This window comes from Planococcus citri, chromosome 1 (genome assembly GCF_950023065.1).
Source record: "Planococcus citri chromosome 1, ihPlaCitr1.1, whole genome shotgun sequence".
NCBI lineage: Eukaryota > Metazoa > Arthropoda > Insecta > Hemiptera > Pseudococcidae > Planococcus > Planococcus citri.
The window spans coordinates 41,827,565-41,848,430 of NC_088677.1; the positions used below are offsets into that span (position 1 = coordinate 41,827,565).

The 20,866-nt window shown below is 32.2% G+C and overlaps 1 protein-coding gene across 2 annotated transcripts in view; it reads right to left on the reverse strand.

Annotated features, from left to right (window-relative positions):
* The window catches only part of tyn (trynity), a 58,258-nt gene extending 38,511 nt beyond the window's left edge, over positions 1-19,747 (reverse strand). Inside the window, exon 1 of one of the 2 annotated variants that reach the window (XM_065344939.1) lies at positions 19,410-19,747. The gene's annotated coding sequence lies outside the window, so the exon portion shown is untranslated. The remainder of the gene's footprint in view (positions 1-19,409) is intronic. The other variant, XM_065344940.1, reaches the window with a different exon arrangement.
* Between the last annotated feature and the right edge of the window lie 1,119 nt (positions 19,748-20,866).

The following is a 20,866-nucleotide window of genomic DNA, read 5'->3' on the forward strand; positions in this document are numbered from 1 at the left end:
TTTGTGTCACATTGAAAATCACAAAATTGTTTCAAAAATAAACAAAATAAGTATATTCACCCAATCAAAAATAGATCAATTATTTTTTTAAAAAATAGTTTAATATTGTTCTTCTATTTATCGAGATATTTTCTGTTAAATACATGTAAAGTTTTGGTAAATGGATAAGAAACCTGTAGTGAGAGACCCTGGGTTGGAGTGCTAATTTTATGAGAGTGGATGATTTTGTTTTAAATTTTTTTTTTAGATTTTCATGTAATTATACGAAAAATTTAATTATCAATTTTTTACGTAGGTAACTACATACTTTTTATCTACTCATTCAATAAATTTTCCAAATTTCTTCTTTATGATTGTTCAAAAGCTCATGAATGTAAAAGGTTACCGTAGGTACTCAGATTATGTTCTCCGAATCTGAGTAGATAAAGTACTCGAATTAAAAAATATTTATCCTATTATCAAAATGGCACATTCATCAGAAGTCTGAAAATCCAAAAACCTTGAAATTTGAAAAATAATACCCTGAAGGTAACCGAATAATGTTTCTCCAAATTCTAAACATTTCCTCGATTTTTTTAAAATTTGAATAGGCACCATATTTTATGTGTTATGCGTTATGCATGTAAGATGTGTGATGACTGATGATGAAATGAATGTTTCTCATGCGCAAATGCCAATAGCTGTAACTGTCTCTCTTTTGTCTCTTACTATCCATCCACCTGTGCAATCAAATGCGTGTCTTTTCGAAAATTTTTAACAAATGTTGGACATACTACTTGAGTACCTAGGTCCTAGGTAGGTATATTTTCTCAAAAAAATATTTCATGGCTCACATTTATATCAAAACGAAACTGACAATGAGTGCATTAAAAACAATTTCCAGAAAAGATTAACAGCAAGTCGTTTTGAAAAATCCTCCTCTGACAAGACACATTATACTCGTACGTAGGTACTTATACTCGTTGATAATTTTATTTCTCGAAATCAAAATGAAAAATTATTTTTCCGAATTCCGTTTTTAATGTTCTAATACTCTAGTTCGAGTAGGTAACTCTATATTTTGTCGGTAGGAAGGTATCACCGAGGTCGGGCGGGCGTCGCGTCGCACTGTCATGAAACACGTTACTTATATTCAAAGAAAGCGCCAATGGTTCGCGACGCGACGATAGCATGTCTGACTTTCACGTATTTATTTGACGTTGCTAATGAAATCAATGACCTAATAAAAAGTATAAAGGAAATGCCTGAAAATCACGAAAAAATACTCATCCGCGTAATATAAAGCAATCGGAATTTTATTTTAACTAATTTATTGTATTGAATTCAATGGTATTGCGATGATTTTTTTTCTCTCTTTTTTTTATTACTATAAAAAATATTTCGCGAAAGATGACTTTATCAGCCAAGTACACCCTACCTACTCAACTTCTGGGCGTTTAAAGAGGCAGCAGTTGGACAATTTCCTAAATGATCTTACAGAATATACATAGGTACCTAGATATGGGTAACTAATCATTTTTTTAATTTTCGAAACCTTATTCACGTTCGTTGAATTTTACAAGGTAAGTGTAAAAATAATCACGACGTATCAATCTGTGGCTCCCGTATGAAAATTGATGAAAATTGTTCAGCTTATATATACGAGTATGAGTACGTGTAATCGTACGTATTATATATAATAATAATACATAATAACGGCTCGTCCATAACGTTTTAGCTATCATGCGGACAAAGCGTACGAGTACGCAAAACACGCACTTACCTACTCATTGTATAGTGTAAACCAAATCTAATAGTAGGTACCTACCTATTGATTGCTCTATAGTCGATAATTTGAGCAAAAAATATTTAAATGGTTTTTCACAATGCCGAAGCTATTAACCACGATAAAATATTTTCATCTTTAACTCGCTCAGCTTCTGCTTCTATGCATCCCTATCTTTCTCATTTTATTATTAGAGTTACCTACCCATCTACCTAAAAAATTGTTATGTATTTAAAGCGCACGCGTGTAACGAATTTTTAATCTGATCATCGTAGCGCTGTTTTTCGTCTTCATCTTGGTGTTTTGTTGCACTGCAACTGAGAATGGTTCATTGACAACACCAGGAAGCGGTTAAAAACATAAGAGATTTCAGTGTGAACGAACCAAAACTTCCAACAGACTCCATAAATGATCGCTGGAGAGCGTAATAACCGTAGACCAAGACCTCGATGACGTCACGAATGAAACATTGTTATCAGAGACGATAGGTATACCTATACCGGGTGGACCACAAATAACCTAGCTAGACGCTAGATTGCCCTGGTGATTTTACAGTTAGCAGTAACGCATCCACAAGAAATTCTCTTTGTTCCACTATTTTCTTTACAATATCTTAAATGACTGCAAATGTTAATTAAAAATTTTCAAGAATATTTTCCACTCTCATTTTATTACTATAATAAAAATTTGAAATTCCGAATTTTTCTAGTTTTTTTTTTGTTTAGTGGGTTTTTGCTTGGTTTGCATCTCCCAGTACAGCTTGGTTTTGTTTTGATACGATGTGTAAAAATGGAGGCAATAAGCTTTTCAAACTGCAAAGCACGGGTTCAAATTTTCTTAACTTCAAGTTTTCTAATACTTATTAAAATATAAGGTCTAGGTGCAATCCACTGGAGACGATAAATTGTAAGTCGATAAGTACCCAACAAATTTTACAAAATACCTTGCAACATGAAACATGACTGAAATTTGGCAGTTCAAATTCAACTCATTTCACGGAATTTTTGTTCCCCTTTATAAAAAATTTTAAAAAACTGATTTTCACAATGGAAATGCTTGAAAAGACCGAAAAGAGGCCTGAGATTTAATGATAATGTAGGTAAGTACATAATTACGTAGGTACATAGTTACGCAGGCCTCCTAACTAAATAGGTAGCAGATTTTACCCCAAAAAATGTTGATAATTTTCACCTATTTCCTCTAAAAATTTATTGATGCTTAGTACATACCTACATGAACAAATAAATTATTTATTGTTTGTTTTCCTGGGCATATTGTTTCATTTCATGAGCACGATAAACTTAATTTCATGTTTCATAGGTAGGTAAGTATATGTACTTATTTTGAATGAAACATCTACGAACGATTTTTATTTTAAAGCGAGTTATTATACTTATATTCAACTCTACGTGACATGGTGCTTAAAATAACTTGATAAATTTGTAAAAAGTAGAACAATCAAACAATAAATTGGATTAACGAAAAGTAATCTTCATTTTTATTGTTACACCTTTCGTTCATTATTTATCAAGAAAAACGTGTAATCATTATTTGAACATTTAGGTGAATTTACGTGGGCATGACAATAGTTTTTTTTGGAAAAGTAAATTGTGTGTATGTTGGTATGCGATATTTTATGCACTTATACCTATACCAACTATACATTCCGTAAAACCAGTTGGTATGCCTCGTCACGATAGTCTTGTCATTTTTCATCCCTGAAACAGCTTCTCGTATTTTTCTTCACGAAAAATTTCGCCTCAAATATAATTATTTTCTTCAACCCTAAAAATTAAATTTTTCCCATCCTAAATCCACTAAGTATTTCAAGAAATGTCCTACGTAATTCTGAATCAGTATGTAAACATTGTCCCACCCTCGAATACTTACCTGTGAGTGAGTAATAGGTATACGAATTTAAATTCAGAAAAATTATGCTGCATTGAAATTAGTAGGTACCTAACCTGCATTCTTTATAGATAAATTTATTCCCTAATTCGTATCTGTATGCTTTCCATGATCGGTATTAATTTACAAGTGGGTATCTAATTGATCTCAGCATACCTCGTAGGTATTAGTAGATAATGGTGTCCATGTTAATATAGGCCACACACATAAGCATATGATGCTCAACTATTGAGTGCGCTAAAATGAATTAAGCGGCGATATATCCATTTTGAGCACATGTGATCACTGACCATGAATACGTGAAAATTTCGAGAGATTCGACTGGATGACGATAGGTACAATTTTTCGTTTTTGTTTTTCAAAAATGATCCCGAATTCCCGAAAGGTCCATTTTGACATCTCATAACTCCATCCCTAAATGAGATAAAGATCTTGAAAATGTTCTTAGCAGTTCTCATAATAAAGCAAGCGATTCAAGTAGGTATATATATAAGGTACCTACTGATAAATGCTCGAAATTAAGTCCGCTTCCCCATACGTTATCGAATGATTGAGTAGGTAATTTTATAAGCTAAAAATATTGCCATCAGAAAACAAATAAATCAATTTTCTGATTACTAACGCGATTTCATTTTTTAGTTTGACCCACAAAAATCATTTTATTTTTGTATTTTGCACCTTATTACCGCGAATCAGCAAACGAAAAGTGCATACCTACCTAATAATTTATGCATGTTGTAATTGATTTCTGGTTCTTTTTGAAAGAGAAATCAACATCTCTTATTTAAATGGTGTTAATTACTGAAAATGATTTTTATCGAAAGTTGTTGATAAGAAACACATCAAGGAAAGTGATCACGTACGAGTATTTTTCATCGTTTACTCAACATGATAATTTCAATTGATATTAAAAAATGTAGTCCGTATTGTGACACTACTGTCAGTATTTCCACACATGTTCAAGTCATTTGCTAGGTAGGTATACGTACTTATTTAAATGTTCCAAAAATTTAATTTTTGATTAGTGACCTGTCTGACAATACAGAACCAACATTCTGATTTTCAGCTGACCTACTTGTTTATTGTTTTGACTTTAATTTTTACCTAAATATCTATTTTGGTATTCAAAGCCATCGTATCCATCCATACATGGCAAAACTTCCCGTTAGAATAGATTTAGAGAAAAATGCAATTCCAAGTAAGGAAAACTTTGAAGTTTTAAACTAGGTGTAGGTATATCATCATTATCATCATCATCATCATCGTAAGAGCCGGGGAAAATCTTCAAAATATAATAGATGTATACTGAAGTGATGATGATGAATTTTCTATACAAGTATAGGTATAGGTACACTTCACACCACACATGAGTAATGAAAAAATAATGGAAAGAAAAATGCTCATGAGGCTATAAGTACAATTTTAATAATGAGTCTGTGTAATGATGTTTCCGCCAGCTGTCGTCAAAAGAAAGTATAATTTTGTTTAAATTTTTTTCATATAGGTATAACCTTTAATTAAGAATTAAAATTAAAACTTTAGAATTCGCGATTTAGTATTCGGTTGCTTAGGTAGGTACTTATACATAAGCACCTACCTTCTGACATAGCTGGTACCTACAGGACGAACGTACAACTTCCGAATGGGAAATGAACATAAAGAAGACGAAAAAACGTTAAAGTTCGAGTTATTTTAGACTAAGAAAGCAGTCGATTATAATTTTTAAAACATTATTACTAAATAGCTGTGACGAGTAAATTTACCGCAATTTAAAGAATTCATCAGTTGATGTAATATAGGAAACAGTTATATCGAGATTCATGAACGTCTGGTTGTACAGAATACGAAATTAATTTATGTACAACTGGTTAAGAATTACGTTAGTCTTAAAATACCTGTGTTGGAAAATTCACAAATTAGGTATTACAACTTAATTGAAGTTCGTCGAGAAAATTTGGTAAAATCAATGATTTCGATGTGGGAGTCGTAATTGTAAATGTTTAACGACAAAAAAATAGCTTCAACTTGGTTCTTGGTTACATAGAGTAATCAACTTTACATGATGCGGAAAGCGTCACGAATATTTATCGAGTTCACATCACAACGTTAACATTAAGACAGGAGGTGAGGCGGTATTCTCATTCCAATTAGCTATAGGTATTACTGGTACAGGTAGATACTTACAATATTTTCAAGGTGTAAGTAGCGTTTATTTGTCAATAGGCTGGTTTCAATCGAAAATCATCGATGATGTGATTTTTTATTGCAAACAATCTTTATCTAATTAACGAACAATTGAAACGAAAGTAAGCGTTGCAAAGTTCATCACATCATATTCGCGTTTCATAATGAGTTTATTGTAGGTGCTTCTACGGCTCGGCGCTGCTCAGACTTGGAGTGCCAAGGAATAAAGTTCGAATTATTAGTCACTTCATGGCGTTTCTGTGTACGACCGCTATCGTATTAAAGTTATTATAATGAATTAATGTGCTTTCTGTAACCTATAACTTGGTGTAGATTATTGGTTACAATAATTCTATTCAATTCCATGTGATAATTTCTGAACATATTAAAATTATACATAACGTTTAAAACTTTTACCACGCCTGCATGAAGAGTGTGCTGTAGAGAACGAGGACAGGGAGGATACTTCTGCCAGTGAGGTAGGTACTACATAGGTATAGCTACAAGTACATACTTCGGACAGCTCTCTTTTTTCCTTGCTATTAATTTGCGTCAACCATAACCATAATTTCTTGTAAGAATGCATTACGCTAATTAGTTCAGTGCAAGAAGCATTTGAAATTTGGATTCTTTGCTAGTCATTTATTGGATTATTACTATTGAATTTTTTCAGAGAAGTTTTGGAATACGAGTGTTTTCCATAATTCACAGACTTAGACACATCATATTAAGTATATTAATTTTTAATCCAAATCCAAAAATTATTAAGATCTATGGTTAGACAGTTACTTACGTAGTAGGTACCTAATTTCTACTGAAACTAATTAGATTTTCAGTTTGTAACCTTTTAAAAATATTACCAATTTCATCATACCGTTGAACCTTATTCTGAAGACCGCGCCGATACCTAATGTAAATGCTTTCATTATTCAGAAAGAATCTGGCGATCTGGAAATTATAAAATAAATATGTACCTACCTAAATAAATATTGGAAAATACAAATCTTTGTTGATCTAAGGAAAAGACATCTAGAATCTCTCATAACCAAACGATCATTTCATTTCGATCATGCATCGATTTTTCACACGAAACTCAGATTCATCAAGCAGGGCGAAGTATTGTCGTAAACACGAAGCATTCGAATTTGATTTATTATGCGTTTCCCAGACGTAAAGAATTTGTCATATATTCGAACAATTTTAACGAAAAATACCACGGTTGAAAAAAATTTGAAAAATGTACAAACATTGTGACCTATAGTAGGGTAATAGGTATTCGTATTCATGACATGAATTCTGCAATTCGAAACGAAAGCGAGATTTAATCGGTGTATAGGTATGTAGCCAACCCGCACATACCTATCATAATATTAAAATGGAAAGCATGTTGAGAAAAAAACCGAACAACAAACTAATAGATACTCGTAGTCGTAATAGGGTGCTCTTAATAAAATACTACAACAGTACATAGTAGAGATGAAATAGTCATTCGAGCAAATGATAAAGAATCTTTGCGGTTTTACACCTTTGATAGCTTCTTATATTACATGCGGAACACACGCAGATGTGACGTAGAAGACATTTTTTACATATAAATTCACACATGACCCTGACATCGTAACATACAAAATGTAAGTATAGGTGAGTGTACACTATGCACAATTCCTAAAGAAACGCTATCGACATCCCATTAAGCTACAGTATTAGCCTACCAATAATATTAAAAAATACGCGAAATGTAGAAGTTTATCTACACCTCACATTATCATCGGCTACTTCTCGTCTATACTACTTAGCCCGTATGGTAATTTTTATTCACCATATTCTTCGACGAGTCAAGTTCAGGGAAATGGTATAATTTTTATTAAACTGCTACAGGTATATACTAAACAAATACTATCTATGGCGTTGGCGAGCAAAAGTGGCGTAGGTATCGGTTACTTGGTCGGCTGAAAAATTATCATAAATAAAATGTTATCGTATTTCAAAAGTGAAAATTGAACCTACTTTAAATTTTTTGAAAGTAGGTCGATGGAAAATTAATTTATTTCAAAAGTAAACATTGCGGATATGTTTTGAACTACAGTTAATCGATTATGAAATCTTACACATATGTAAGTACAAGGGAATTTTTGCAATTCGTCTGTTCCTTTTCCAATCAACAGAAGGGGTGTCAACCTCCTCGCCGAGTCGTTTTTTAGTCAGTATTTTCGAAAAAATTTCATCCAAGTCAGTCGAATTTTGGAAACTTTATAATAGACTTTCGTCAATTTTTCCAACAAAATACATAATTTTAATCTTTAAATAAATCTGTAACTAAATTTTTGAAATGCCGATACCTACTTTACGAAAAATTTCAAAAAATTAATCGCCCCTAAAGATTGCTCTAAGTATGATCAAAGTTTTCCCATTATTTGCTTATTTAAAATTTCTTCAGAGGTGCTTCAAACAGCCAATCCTGCGGTAGTTTCGTCATGACGAAAAAATTTTCAGTAGTCATTTTTACAATTTACACCCCCACCCCTTTAAAAAATTTGCTCGAATAATCTCTTCCAATCAAGCTGAGATTTGGCTCATTGATACAGCAGAGCTGCTTTAATTGAATTTTCGAATTTTTTGACGAACTCTTAAAAAAAGTGAAAATAGGCTACAAGTATAGATACGAGTATGTATATCATGTTTTTTAATAGTTTTGCGCGATGCACGAAAAAACTACATCAAGTACATATAAGCATTGTTTGCATTTTTTCATTGAATTTTCAATTTCAACGCAATTTTTAAGTGGCAATAGGTAAATTACTTTTCGAATTCAGTTTTATAGAAATCGGGCCTCTTTCAATTAACAAGAAATAAAAAGAAATGATAAATTCAGACAAATCAATTTTCGAATTGATGGTAGGTACCTAAATGTCTGAGGTGAGATTATGTTGATCATGTCCATGCCATCAAGAGTTGTTGAAAAAACCTTTGAAAGAATACCTATAAGTATGAACCTATAAAGCATTAAAGCAGCCAATAAGCAAAAGGCAAATATGCAAAAACTCTATCGTAATCAGCGAATAGCTGATGCTTGTTTTTTTTTACATATTACTAGAGTATAGGTAAATTTTGAGATGAAAATTTTAAAATCGATGTACCTAAAAGCCCGACTTGATCTCCCGAATCAATTGTAGGTACGTACCTACCTACTCTGTTTTAAGCCAATCCAGAGGCCCGGAGGCTACAACAGCGCTAGATCAAAAATTGGTTCATTGGTAACCTAAGAGTACAAGCTCAAAAGTCAAAACTATAGGTACCCCCTCCTCTTATCTTCCATTAAATTTACAAAGTAAACAATCCCTGCTGAAAAAATCATATCCAAGGGTAAATTTTGTACGTAAATATTTTCATTTTTATGTCAATTACGTATAAATACCATTTGCATGATGGTTAACGTGGATTACTACTACCTATTATCATTATCAACGGACAACGCGTCGAGGAACTAAAATCGACTCTAGAAGAACGAGAGTCGTTGATCGTATCCCACAAAAAGTAATGATTTCACACGCTACTACATTATAGTGTGTTACAGATGTAACCGGCAAAGTTGAAGAAGCAGAAAGCCATCACTATCGAGAGAAGGAACAATGCTATAAATCAAAAGTGCCGTTACTATATTTACTGTGATTTCCGCAGCGATAAAGTTACTAAATTAAATTAATGTCGAAGATGCAGAGGCGGTAAGAATGTTCAAAAAATGCTACAGTTATTTATGCATTTGGCGCACTGATCTGTCTTGTCTAGGTATTAAAATTAGGTACCTCGGTCGATTACCATGCATTTTTTTTGATTCGTTTGAATGCGAGGGCGTCGGCGTTAAAAGGAGTAGGTACCTAATACCTATATACATATAGTGAAAGAATTCAAATATATTTAGTTTCTGAAATAATAGAATAATAAAACGTCAAAGTGAGATTTTCAAATGAATTTTATTTTTTACATTGGTGAATCGAAATTATTTTTGCTCTAAAAGTTTCTAAGATAATGGGAAATTTTTTATTCAAACGAGTTACCAATTTTCAGAATTTTTCTAATTGTAAGGTTATTTTCCAATTCAGCCAATTCTTTTTGGATCAAAATTTGAAAAAATTTAGCTCCTTAAAATTTCATTTTCGCCACAAAACACAGATAAAAACTATTCAAATATGTACGTATATCTACGTATTTTATTCAACAATCATATCATCGAAAACCACTCTTGCATATCAACAAACAGTAGGTAATGCAGTTTAGTTAGGAACATATCCATAACTGCATGAAAGACTCTTAATAATGGATCTTCCATGCTGTGAATTATTTTAGCGCCAATCAACCATTAATCATTTGAATGTCATGTAGGTACATATCATCTTTATCTACCTATAGGTATGGGTAGAGAGGTACATAAAAAATGTATTCTATTGTTGATGTCTAGCTGCAGGATATGCCACTTTATTTTCGCAAATTGATTTTTATCTCGCCGAACTACCAGAACCTAGCCGACGTAAATTAATAAATAAAAAGTAAATTTCAAATCACAAGTGATCGAAAATTAGATAATGTCTGTTTCACATTTACTTGCGTTATATGCCCAGTGTAGGTAAGTACTGCTTCTTCAAGTAGTAGATACCTACGTGTCATTTTTATCTCTATTCTATGGGCTCATTGTACCAACATCCTCGTGCACTATTTTCGTTTTATATAATTTGATTTTGTATTCAACGTGACTCGTTTTCTATAATCCTTATGCTCTTATGAATTCCTGGCATAATACGAAGAATCATACTTACATATTAGGCATCTCGTGGATAAAATTATAACTCTTTTTGATTGACCTAAAAATCATCTACTTATTTAAGTATATTTAGAGATATACTGTTATTTTTTTTCTTACATTAAAGATTAACCTGTTGTTCGAATTTATACAGTTGAACATGAGAAATCAGACTTTTCAGATTTAGGCACCTAAATCGTGGAATTCGTTTCGAGATGGTGGTTAATTTCACAACAGGTCTAGATACATTTTCAAGGGTCACTTGGTTGAATTATGGAAATTCTTCACGTCTGAAGTATTCGTTGGCGAGTAATCTGTTAAGTAACATTACAGTTATATTGTCATATCGTTGAGGATGCAACTATAACTTTATCAGGAAAATTATGATAGGCAATAGTTTGGGAGTTTTTCTAGACTTGAGTAAAGTAACCTACAATGCCTTATATGCGAGTGCATTGAAGTTGCTTTGCACCAGGATATGAATTTTCATTTAGGTAAAAAAAGAGGGAAAGCGGGTTTTCTACGTTTTTTTTCTCGTGAAAAATCAACTAAACTAATTAGCAGCATACTTTAAATTGAGGCGTATTATGAGTATAGATTTTATGCCAATAATGATGATATGAATCACAACTTTTCAAAATCTTTTCAACTAAACCCTTAAGGGGTCCTTAAACTGGCAGTGATCGTTCATCAAACACTTGTTTTTGCGATGTTGCCAATAGTATAGCCAGTAGGCGTTTTCAGCATTTTTTCAACAATCACCAAAACAGGATCAAAATCAAAACTTGACGAAATTTTCATTTCATTTAAATTTTGTTTTTGATTAATATTCTTACTTATTCTCCTCAAACGACTTTTAAAATAAATTGTGTATGTATTGATTTTTATCATGTAGTTTTTTTTTTCATTTTTTAAAAATTGTTTGTTCGACGTGAAACGACCTGATGATGATAAATACGTAACAGGATATAGATACTTTTGTGGAAAATCATTGTTCTGTGGTCGAGTTTTTTGATAAATTATTGAAAGAAACCGGATATTTTTTTGAATTCAAAATTCCAAAATCTTAAATTTGTATTTTTCTTTATTCTTTTCTTTTCTGAATAATTTCATTCCTAATTTTTTATTCTAAATCATTCATAGAAAATTTACAAAAAAAATTGAGTACCTTCTGCTCCTCATCAGTCATCACTAACCTTTGTAAGAACACATTCAGTTACCTACATCAATGTTCACTTAAGTATTTTACCTGAGGAATCGCTTTAAGAATGAAGTTTTTGAAAATATGGGGCAAAGTTGGCGATGGATCGCTGTCAGTTTAAGGACCCCCAATAGGAAACATGCATCCTATTATTTATGTATTTAGAATACCTAACAAAATGCGAAAAGTTTTTTTTTTGGTATCTTGGACTTGAACCACAAGATGCGGAATATTAAGTTTTATGTCACGATTTCGTATTTTCTCCTTCGAAGTTACCTATAGGTATAGGTGTAGGTGTATTATACATACGGAAATGTGTCACGCATCGAAAACCAAAAATACTTATTTATTTACTAATCAGGAATTTTTCCAGTATTCGCTAACGTTAAGAGCTGTACCGCATAAAAAAAGTGGTAAAAAAGAAGTAGGTACCTATGTGAAAAATTCCAAATCCAGTGTAAAATCGTGCAAGTTCAAGGTAAGATCAAATGGTAAATAAATTGTAAGTAGTGTGAAGTGTTCGTATAGTGTGTCAACGGCGAGGCGCGGTGCTTTTAGCTCTAGGTCACCATATTTGTAATTCCGTTAGTATGACATCACGTGGTCTGTTATTTTTTTGGTACGTATGTATTCATTATTTCAATCAATGTTCAAATGAATTAACCCACCTTACTACATATTAATTTCGGTACTTTAAATACTACCCGTTGATAATGAAATTTCTGTGAATAACGAGCATCGTTGATTTGGATAATTTTTTATTTTACGTATAGGTACCTATACGAGTACCTACTTCATTTTTCGAGTGCTTCGAGTGTAGAATTTATTGCGATGCGGACACCTGGTTTAATCCGTGTGTTGCTTTCTGTCGAATACGTAGGTACGCTTTGTTTAAGAGTTTTTATCACATGGTGATTTAGGTCAGCCTAGTTTTTTTCTCACAATATACCTTTCCTACGTACCTATCTACCTACTTTCATTTCAAATCGATCACTTATTATGGCCATAGTGTCACATAATCACGTGTGAATTAGTTTTTGACAACCCACAACTAAGTATGTCATTTCGTCGGAGTTAATCAAATGTAAGCATTCTTGCGATAAATACTCTTTGAATATTCTCGTATTGATGTTCAATGCAAAATTTGTTAGGATGCCCCTATTTTTATTATAAATAATGGTACATAAGTTAGCGTTAAGGTGATTTTTCGACGTAGGTACAATTTGCTTTTTGTGGATCGAGAAAATGAGCTTACATTAAAAAGAAGCTAAACATGGATCATTGTTTTCCTATGACATATTATTGAGAGAAAAAAAAACAAGGAAATGAAAAAATTTTCATCCGAAGTGTCAAAAAATGAGTAGAAAATTATAGAAAATCAAAATTTTTTTTTCAAAGTTTGAATTTCAATTTTTTGAAAATTTTGGCATTTAATTTGTATAGGGGCGATACCAAATTATGTACCTTCAATTTTTCTGCAAGTAAGTAAGTAGGTACCCACTTGTCAAGTATTTATGTATTTGGTACATGGCAAACTAAAGTTGATTTTAGTCTGATTCACGTTTTCACTGCTCCTCCAGCTCGAATTGAAGAGTTTAAATGTGAGTTAACAAGATCATATAATTATTTGAACTACCAACAATTAATGTGGAAGTTTATTTCGAATTTATTTTGGTAACCATCTAATTGGATGGACTGCGAGTGAAAATATTTTTGAAAAATGTAAGTTTTGAGAATTCTCGTATCGTATGATTTCGTATTTTTATTTATTTTTGGATTTAATTAAATTATATCACATAAATCACGATAAATAAAAACCCACTGTCACTTCAAAACAGAAACCTGAAAGCAATTAAAATAATGTACATAAGTAGGCATACATACATTTGTTAATTACTTAATTTTGGAGGTAATTATCGTAGTTTAATCATGTGGTTAAACGGTTGGGCTGAGATACTTAACAAATGGTATGATATACGACTGAAGAAGGTGAACATTCATAAGAAGCCTGATTGATAACATCAACTTCACTCTGCATAAGAGTTTGTAGGTAATTAATGATGAAAATGAAGCTTATCTTTGACATGTATTTGAAAAGTAGACGCCTTTTGAAATTACCTGCCTACTCTAACCGGTAACCACATCTCTCATAACTCGGCTGCACACTCACGGGGTCTTAATCTGATCTTCTGGATAAGTATAGCAATAAAGAAAACATTTACTTCTTTTCAATCGTGTTTGTAATACATACCGATGATCAAATGGAATGGCAAAGAGTAAAATTGTCTTCAAAAATAAAATAGCGTTATTTACCTATCTAAGTAAGTATACTTACTTATATTCAAACATTTTAAATAGGCTACATAGGTACTTTTTTGTAAAATAAAAACAAATTTCTATGAAGCAGTGGAAAAAATAATTACCTACCTAAATCTGCTTCCAAAAAAAGTTTCTAAAAGGTAATTACGTTCTACCCAGTGCCTAGTACCTATACCTACTTAGATTTAGATACCGGCATTTTATACTTCCATCATCGGATTCCGGATACGGATGATTTTTTAAAAAGGGCAAACCTACTTATTTACTCTGCACTTACGAGTTTAAAACGAAAAGAAAAAATGCCGTTCGTGTAAAATTATCTTCCACTTTTGGTAAAGAATTGGCGGAGGAGAAATAATGTATGACTTGATAAAACAAAGTACCAAAGAAAGCATTATAATTACACGCTGCCAATTACACTACTGTAATTGAATTTCAGATGGGTGCTAGGTGAAGCATTGATTACCATATGGTGCATGGCACGACTACATACTAGTTGGAAATAGGAATTGCCAGCAGCTTCGAGTTTATTGCACTTACGTAAAAGGCGTGCCTTCGATTGAAATTATTTTAATTTCATCTTTTTTTCTGCAACAAAAGACTAACGTGTTGTACATTCTTTTTTTTCTTTTCTTTTTTTTTTTCAAAATTCTCAAGTACAGAACGTTAAAGTTTTATTAGTCCAGATGAAGGGTTAACAGGTGTACCTGTAAAATATCTTACTGAAATGATGAAATATACCTACCCCTTCTATGACAAATGTAAGAGGTATAATGTACCTACCAACTCACGAAGTTATGAGTAATGTTTTATTACTTTTTGCATGTGGTACTACTTACTATGTAGTAGTATAAGAAAGGTTCATAAATGATGAATTCAGAGTAGGTATAGTGAACACATTTTTCGAATTCAAGTACACGGATCACGATGGATTCAAACTCAGCTGGAAGAATAAGAGAGATAAGATTACCCAGACTACCATTGTTATGATTTTTGGAGGGGGGATCTAGAGCGATACGACTTTTAGAAATGACCATTGATCACCAACAACAAGGTCAAGAGGGAGTAGGTAGAATAATTTTGAGATTTTTTTTTGAATGAATTTCTGGTCGTCATTAAAAGCAGATCTCTTATTTTGCAAACAATTTTTTATAAGAAGATAATCGAAAAGTAGATACATTTCAATGCAACAACCATCAAAAACAATATTTTCTGGTAATTTTTGAGATTTTAAAGTTTTTTAAAAATTCAGTTGGAAATCTATTCTACCGCGGCTTCCACATCTTCGGTAAATGTTAAATTAAATCACTGCGATAGAAATTTCTGCACTTCTGCTATAATACCTACCAAATATTAATTCCATCGTTAATACTCTAGTGTGATGTTGAATTTTCACGCTAGTATCAATATTTATCCATATCCATAAGAACGTGTGCATGAAAAAGTAGGTATAGGTATACTTTTTACGATTATTGGATTTCGATACGTCCAGTTCAGGTACACTATTAGTCTATTATCAAAACACAACGCAGCCTTCGTGTCGCATGTGATTGTGTATTTGAACGGCAAGAATAGAAAAGAAAAATACACGAAGAATTTTTCATCTCAGCGATATTGAAGATACCGTTTCCTTATTGCATTCTTTTATGTAGGCATCGATATTAGACTAGGTACTAAAAAGGAAACTGCAATTGTTGTACGCGCTATTCTGAAAGTAACGTATCACTCAGGCTACCAATAGGTACCTAACTAGTTTTTTTCACTTCCAGTTTTTTTTTTTTTTTTTTTGATCTTTTAGCAAAGCATTTGTTCAATTTTTCAAATTTTCATTACATTATGTGTAAATTAGGTACAATCTGTACCTATTCAGCTGTGAGCTGAAAAGGTATACCTCTACCTATTATAGCTATATGCATCAATCGTACATCCAACACTGCAGAACTGCAACTTATTCAGATATTAGGGTAAGATATGTATTTTCTCGGTGAACTTTGATGTTTCATCTAATTTCACAGAAAACGAAAAACTTTCACTGACAAAGCCCGCACCTTGACAAACAAATTGTCGTGTACAATAAATTACCTACGTAGATGAAAGTGAGCTCTATTAGGTATTTCTTTTTTATTTTGAATATAAATTGACTTTGTACCTACATTCTGTTGCAGATGAAGGTTCTGAAGGTAGGTACTTGATAGTATGGCACACATCACCTGGCTAAACTTAGGTACCTACATTTTTCATTTTCTTTAGCAGAAATCATCAAAAGATGATCATTCATAAAGCCATATGAAAATATTCCAGCTTATTAGACTAAACGGAAAATTTTATGCATATTGCGTCCTCAATTTTTTTTTCAAATGCAACTATTCAATGTTTGCATAAAAATTAAATACTCTTCAATGTTGGATATTTTTTTTCTCTTCTTCCAAAGAATAATAAATTTTTAATGACGTATAAATGCAGCATAGACAAAATTTAACATCTGACTAGAACAAACACCGCGAAACACAATGAAATTTAAATGAGCAATTCAAATAAGGAAACTGTTACATTCTTCGCCATCTTTCCAACTAAAAAATAATTCGTATTCAATAGAAATATAGGTACGAACTGGTGTCATGAGACACACGACTCGCATAACACATAAATACGAGGCATATATGCTACTATGTTAAGTAAGATGCAGCGTTGCCAATTCGCACTTCAACTTGGGGCTCTAATTTTAAAAATCACGAATAGGATAATAAATAGGTAGATAGTTAGGTAAGTAGGTAAGTACATATTTAAAACAGCGCTGTAAGTATAAGCCAGCAAAGTATAATTGATGAAGAGTGAAAGGGAAAGGAAGGGAAGGGAAGGGACGAGGGCGAGGGCGAGGGCGGTCAACTTGAAAATTTTCAAACGTGGTGGCGTTACCAGTCAATTTTTTCAAGAAATTTTGAGTTGAAATGAAAAAAAAATAAGAAAAACTCAATACATATGAATAAGTACATATTTAGCTATAGGTGAGCTTATAACATTTCATTTTGTAGATATTAAAAGTTATACTTTGATTTTTTTCCATTTCCAAAGCAGTAAGCGGTAAAAAAAAACTCAGATAATTTACCCGGCATTTTGGTCAAGAATTTCACCTTTCAATCAATTTTGAAAATGTTTACTGAATTTCTCAGGGATAAATTACCGTTTTTGTTGTACCTGACTTCTTTTTAGAATAACATTTTTTCGTCTTTTGATAAGTAGGTAAGTAGTTTTTCAGACGTTTCCCAATCGGTAGATACCCTAAATTTTCAAGAAAAACGCCACCATCAAGTTTCAAAGTTTTAAAAAAAACGAGAGTCGTTCATTATGCTGCAGGAATTCTCTTGAAGTGCCCATTTCAGACGTTCCAATTCATCACTCAGTTGAGGTATCATAGACAGGGATTTCTTATGGTCGAATCCAACTGGTCAAGTACATGTAGGTACCAAGTTGTTACGTCCTACGTAAGTATCATTCGAAGAAGAAATACAATATCAGTAGCGGTACGAATCCTTTTCCAGACCGTTTTCTACTAAAGCACTTTTAGGGAGAGGAATGCTTAATTCCAAAACGATATTATCCTTTCGAATGCGATATCATAAAAAAATTAAATGGGGAAGAAGTACAATGTGATTAGAAATGTGAAAATTTTGAAAAGATTGAAATTTCACTACAAACATTATTTTTTGTATTTTTCGTCAAATTTTTGAAAAAATTGAAGACTTCAATCATCTTGATTGGCATTACTTCTGTTTGTACCCTTGCCCTAACTTTCAACTGCTGTAGTTTTTAAACCAAATAGAATACGACATCAAAAAATGATTGTAAAATTTGACAACATTGAAACACTTTACATCATTTGCTGCAGCGCTGTGCGGAGGACGTTATGGTTTATGCTAATAGAAAACCGGTCTTTCACAAACGTGCATATTTTACCGTAGGTAACTTGTAAATATTGACCTATATACATGCCGCCTAATAATTAATAGGTTACGCTTAGACAGTTGATGTATGCAAAAATACAAGAACTGTTCAATATTTTATAAATTAACAATATTTACAATTCACGTACATTTATTTAAAGAACTTGCTGGGATACTCGGAAATGCAGGTAAATATTTAACATACCTACCCATGTGAGTACACAACCTATGTTGGATACTATTTCAAAAATTTTAGTTTTACCCGAAGAAAAAATCTATTTCTCGTTTTAAGTCATACAAAGAAATGAAGGTATTAAGTAGGTACCTATAGGTAAAAACGTTTGCTTACAGAAAAGATGTTAAATAATCACAGAAAATGGGATTGTGATCCAGTGTGAGGAACACAAACATGTATTGAAAAAATAAAAGCAAAATTACTCGAGAATTATTCGATGAACTGAACTGTCAACGCAGAAAGTGATTAATAAAATGACAAACAACTACAATGTACATACAAAATACCAAATAAAGAATCTGATAAAACTCGTTTGTTATATCATGTAACTATTAACAGTTAGGTACAATTATTACTAAATGGCGATCATTCACATAACCGGATTGGATAGAATTACTGTTATAAACTTCAACGTAACAGATGATTTTAATTAGACGAGTGTTTCATTTTACCGCACAATTTTGGAAACAGAAAGGAAACGTAAAATTTTTTCGAATTCACTTTCCATTAATTTTTGGAAATATTTTATTAGTTTCTGTTTTGTGGGTGTTGGTAGGTAGGTTTTTTTGTAGCAAGGATTAGACTATAAAATGATCGGTGAGTAAGTATGGATATTTAATTTTGCATCAGTAACTGTAGGTAGGTACCCACCATTTTCTCAATCGTGTACTTTACCTACAATTTCTCAGAGATATCATTTATAAATTATTTTGGTAGGGTTTATTCAATGTATCAATTGCGCTGTTAACCTAACTTAGCTAATTAGAAATTCAAAAAACAACCGGATTTGAACATTATTTTGATAGGTACCTTTATGTTCATCTCAAGTCCCCAATTGATAATTTTGTTCCATATTAATCTATTTAAATGAGCAAGTGATTGGAATATCTATAGGTATGTAGGTGTACTGTATTTTTTTAAATTGTCGCCTTCAATACCTAATATATTTTTTTGAATTGCACAAATAAACATCCACTTGGAAAGAAACTATTAAAACTGTCTCACCAATTGAATAAATATCTATAGATAGGTAGATAAATGTGTAATCAGTATCTACTCACTATGCGGTTGATCGATGCAGTTGTTTTGATATCACAGTCACAAACAATCGAAAGAAAATATCGGAAAAGTAAGTTTAAATGAAAATAAAACGCGAAAAAAAATACAAAATACTTATTTAGCAAGTACGAAACAACCGATAAAACAGCAACCGAACAGTAGTTGAAATAAACGAAACCCGAAGAACGTACGTCGTTTCAACAATAAAAATATAAAATACGAATCATGAAAAAACGGTCAATGTAAGATGTACCATTGCACCAGAACGTTCGTAAAATAAATGTTCCTTCAACTTGACCTAACCAGGAAAAACACTACCTCGGATGTCAATGTCAGACATGGTTTTATAACTTTTGCCCTACCATCGAGAAATACCCGATGCCGGATTGGTTTTGATCGCGCGGAGAGAGGGCATCGCTTCGCGTTGCATCTGAACACTGCTCGGAAGTGATTTCACATTCCTTAAGAAATGCATAATATAGGACGGTAATATATGACAAGCTAAATTCAATTTAAATGATGTATTTATCTGCCAATTAAAAAGTTAAAGATGATTTCCTTTCGTACGCGGATTTTTTTCACTCTTACGCGTTTTACGGAAATAATATCGATTTTTACCAATGATGAGGTCGTATTATGTGGTTGAGGTCGATGTATGCTCGTGATCAATGGCAGACATTTTACGAAGAATTTATGGAAAATTTTTCATTTCGGGGTGATTTTTATGTTTTGGCATTTTTGTATTTTAAAAGGACGTTTTATTTTTTTGTGTAAATACCAACCTACGCTTGCGAAATATTTAAAACACGCGCTACCTAGTACCTACTTACTAAAATCACAATCAATGACTATTTTCAAGCAGCGTCGTAATTCAATCTCCCAAAGTTGTAAAAAAAATTCACTTGAACGATTGGGTACTTTTTTTCATGAAAATTAACGAAAACTGCCGAATACCTCACCTACCTACCTACCTACCTACATATTTAGTCACAGAAATGAGAAGTTGGAGAAATTTTGAAATTAAAGTTAGTAATTTTTATGAAATTGCGAGTTCAAGGGAATATTTGAGATTCACTGCCAATAATTTTCACTTTCATAGTTTTTCCAGCATTTTTTGGAATTTTGTTTTAGATAGGATATTTAGAAACCTATGTTCAGATTTATGGAGAATCAAGGATGGTTCTACCACCTTCGAATTGTTAAAAAATTGAGATAGGATATTAAAAAATAGAAAAATCTCCATCGTATATTTTAATTGAAATTTCATCCTCTTCAATTGTTTTAATCTCTTGCAAGTTGGTGATGTCTTTTTTCCTATGTAAACATAAAGGGGGAAGAGAGGTAGGTGCCTATATGCTATTCACCCTTTCACTTTTATGTGGGTACATACATTAGCTAAGTAGGTAGATACTGAGTACTTACTCTTTGAAACTTCAGTGGTGATTTGGAAACTTTTCAA